We start from the raw sequence: 4,061 nt of genomic DNA, 5'->3' as shown, positions 1-4,061 counted from the left end.
GGGTGCATATATAATCTATCATGAAAAAAATAGTTAATAAAAGCAAAACAGAAGTTTTATTTTACACTGTTTGCCCCTATGAATTAACTTATGTGCGAATATTTTTTTTCTTTCTTGTCTGAAAGGAAAAAAAAAGAACTTAGGAAAAAAACTAAATCAGTCCGAACTGAGGACAAGAACAATGGCAAAGGTTTTTTATTGATTTATACAGTTTTATAAAAGAAAGAGCAGAAAAGTTCCTACCTCGGAGTGTTTCTCCGTATCGCTGTTTTTCTGCGGGGGTCGTCCCTCGGCTCTCTGTATCCCTCCGCCCCGCGGTGTGTTCCTCCGCTCTCCGCTGCAGTAAGCACGCAGCTCTCTGGGACGTGTCCGAGAGGTTCTGCGACCCTGGACCGAATGGGCAGGAGGCTGGACTTGGGCTGATGGGTGGAAGGGAGAGGCGGGTCATGAGAAATTTCTCCTAAGTCTAAGATGGGAAATGGAAAACCGAAAAACTTCCAGGAGGGGCTCAAACTGCAGCCTATGCGAGCGACCAAGGGGTTGCTAGGCAACCAAAGCCTTGACTACCAAGGCTGGTTAAGAGCCTCATGTAACCTGGGCCCAGACATAATAAGGCACATTCCTCTTGCTGTTTAGAGTTCTGACTTTTTTAAAATAAAAAATAAATAGTCCAGTGGGCCATAAACCCCACGGTTTGAAATTATCTGTTGCTGCCTTATGAACTTATGAAGTTTTAAATCAAACTGGCCATATAAACCAGTCTCCACTAGTATCAAACTAGCTGTTTACATGATGCTTATACCTTGAATGTGAAGTGGAAGATTTTTTTTTTGGTTTGTTTGTATATACTTTCTTTTCAATTCCATTCAGTTTATTAATATAGCGCCAGTTCACAACAGGTCATCTCAAGGCACTTTACAGTTCACCAGATCATACAGTCAAACTGATTCAAAGTTTTCTATCTAAGGAAAACCACTTCATTGCATCGACTCATTGACTTGAACGCAATCCCTCACACTAAGCATGCTTGTAGCGACAGTGGAGGGAAAAACTCCCTTTTAATAGGAAGACCCTCCAGCAGAACCAGGCTCAGTGTGAGCGGCCATCTGCCGAGGCCAACTGAGGTTAAAAAAAAAAAAGAAAAAACAGTCCTTGAAGAAAGTGGCTACTTAGATTGTTCTTTTTTGTCCAAGTTAATATTTTTACTGGTGCTAAATTCATGCTTAGTATGCTGTACACAAGCTGTGAAGGCGTTAGCTTTCTCTGTGGGTTTGTAGTTGGGTGGGGGTTTGAAATATTTTCACTAGTAAGCATGTCTATCCTTGGGTCTTAAAAAAACTGACTCCAAGTTGAACAAATGCAACTTTGCTTCTCCCAGAGCTTATCCAGTTATTATAAAAAAAAAAAAAAAACATAAAAGTGCAAGAAAAACTGGACAGAAGTGTACAAACATGGTAGTGTCACACATTTCTTCAACTATATATAGAGAGAGAGAAAGAGGAAAAACATGTCAAGTTATTTCCTCTCTGCTAGAAATGCAATATTAAGGATATATAATATAGGCTCTGAATGAGGAGGAAGAAAGCAAGACTTCTTAAATCTCTGAATGCTTCCAAAAACAAAACACATTATATTGTGTGACAGGACAAGAGGATGCATCTGGTTCCTGTAGAAAGAAAACTCATATCCTGTCCTCATCTCTGCATCCAAATCCAGGCTGTGGTGCATAAAGATGAGACAGTGAACTTATCCTGAAGAACAGATCTGTATCAGTTTCAGGAGGTCATGCTGACGTGTAAAATGCCGAAAAACAAATACTGCTTTGTAATGCAAACAGTAGCTACGAAGGGCAGCGCCATTGTTTTTGGGTATCGGGCTATTTTTAATTTCTTCCTCCTATCTGAATAGTTTTCACTTATAAAATGTGCAGATACCCTTGACTGTTTCACTATGACTCTGAGGTATATAGTGAAGACTGGACTGTTTGAGTACATATTGTTGAAGGGTGGCAAAGCAGTCCAATAATTGGAAAAGCTACCAAATCTAAAGGAAACTAAAATAAAGTCTGGAAGAAAAGAAAAAATGGCAGCTCTGCTTCAAAATCACTGACTTTACTTATTTTTAATTAATATAATTTATATTCTAGCATTTCCTCACTTAAGCATTTAAACTTTTACTAACAAATCTAAGATTATGATGATTAGGGAACTCTAATTTTGTATTTGTAAAACTTCAATTACTGATTTAAGTTCATTTTTGTCTATAAGTGTAAAGCTTTCTTTTAATCAATGAGGAAAAAGCGAAAACAAAGACATGCATTACTACACATACCAAACAGGGTTTGACAGTAAGTTATCATAAGAAATTAAATCTGAAGTCTGAGATTTACAAGGGAAGGGCATCAGTTTGTGTAAAACTACATAAAAGAAGTAACAAATCTACCTGCTTTTGCTCTCATTTTCAACATCCCAATAAATACACAGGAACTGTCCTGCAGCAATAGGCAGGACAATGCTCTATTGTATGCAAACAGTACTTCACTGTTCCACTCGACACACAGGCGCCTCCAAAATGAGTAAATAAAGACCTGTTGTCTTCCTCTTCTGACTTGAATTCTTCCAAGCGCCTAAATTTACTGACTCAGTAAATGTTCAATTAGAAATGCTTAAGAAATGGCTAGAAACTGAAAGATAAGCGTGTGGAAAGAGAGGCTGGATGGTCCATTTAATAGCTTTAAGAAAGAAAAGCTTTTTTTTATGTTATTTATCTGACAAACTTTCACACATGGCTGTACAGCAGAGAAATATCACAGAAACGAACTATGTCTGTTGAATCATTTGGAAATATATGGTATTTAAATGACCAAAAGCTGCAACTCAGCGGGTGTAAGTGTTGTGTAACTCCCCCAAAGCCCAAACCAGTGAAATGAATCGTTCAGATGAGCTAATTTGATGACGCAGGCCAAAAGCCACAAACAAGGCAAAACAAACTAGTAATGTGCTGGCAAAATTCCTCTGGCACAGATCGGCAGACACAAGTTGAAGAGAGGACTTTAGCTTAAAACAAATACACTGACCTTTTAGAGGTTTTCTGCAGCTTAAGTATAAGGAACTGATGCACCTTTTTGTAAAAAGTAAAGTGAAAAAAAATGTAGCTAGAAATGACACCATCGGTTCTCCACCCAAATTTTTTTATTTCCCCTCTCAACTTTATTTTCATTTTTTAAATCAATGAGAAAAAAGGAAAACAAAGAAATACACTAGTGCACATACTAAACAAGGTTTGACAGTAAGTTAACAGAAAAAAAATAAAGAATATGAAAATAAATCTGAAGTCTGAGATTTACAAGGGAAGGACATCAATTTGTGTAAAACTACAAAAAAAGAAGTAACAAATCTACATTTTTTCCCCTCTCAACTTTATTTTTTAGTGTTTCAGAAGTTATTTTTTTTCCATTAGTGTAAAGATTTTTTTTTAATCAAAGAGGAAAAAGCGAAAAAAGCTTTTTTAGTGTTTCAGAAGTTAACTAATATCTTTAAGTAGTACTGTTTTTTCTTAATCAAGATTAATTGTTGCCAGAGCTAATAAAAATACTACAGAGAAGCATACGGTATGATGCTGCCACCACTATGTTTGATTTCACTGTCTAATGCCTGTTTGTCTTTAAAATCCTGAAAGCTACATTAAAACAATGTTGTTTCTGCAACTAACTGTTATTTTTAAAGATGTTTTTATAGTTTAAAGAAATTCATCTTTTATTTCTATTAAAAGGCCTCTATATCAAGAATTAAATAAAAATCTGCAAGTAGATAGATGGTGGAGAAAGGGCTAGGAGCTCTGTTAGCAGGGAGGAACTGAGAGTAGAGCTATTGCTCCATGCTGAAAGGAGGATGAGTTACTTAGGGCAGGAATTCCCAAACTTTTCCATGCCGCTCCCTTCCAGCTTTAGGCTTTAGCTGGGGACCAGTTTGAAAACAAGCAGAAAATGCTACAAAATATGCACAAAAAAGCTGAACTATAGGAATGTTTTTTAAAACTTTTAGTCCTTTTGTCTTACTTTA

The 4,061-nt window shown here is 36.7% G+C and overlaps 1 protein-coding gene across 1 annotated transcript in view; it reads right to left on the bottom strand.

Moving 5' to 3' along the window:
* The window catches only part of LOC107099698 (carbohydrate sulfotransferase 6-like), a 21,714-nt gene extending 21,277 nt beyond the window's left edge, over positions 1-437 (bottom strand). The window contains exon 1 of the mRNA XM_015397928.1: positions 244-437. The gene's annotated coding sequence lies outside the window, so the exon portion shown is untranslated. The remainder of the gene's footprint in view (positions 1-243) is intronic.
* Between the last annotated feature and the right edge of the window lie 3,624 nt (positions 438-4,061).

Source organism: Cyprinodon variegatus, unplaced genomic scaffold (genome assembly GCF_000732505.1).
Source record: "Cyprinodon variegatus isolate N-32 unplaced genomic scaffold, C_variegatus-1.0 Scaffold898, whole genome shotgun sequence".
NCBI lineage: Eukaryota > Metazoa > Chordata > Actinopteri > Cyprinodontiformes > Cyprinodontidae > Cyprinodon > Cyprinodon variegatus.
This window is presented reverse-complemented; position numbering and strand designations above follow the sequence as displayed.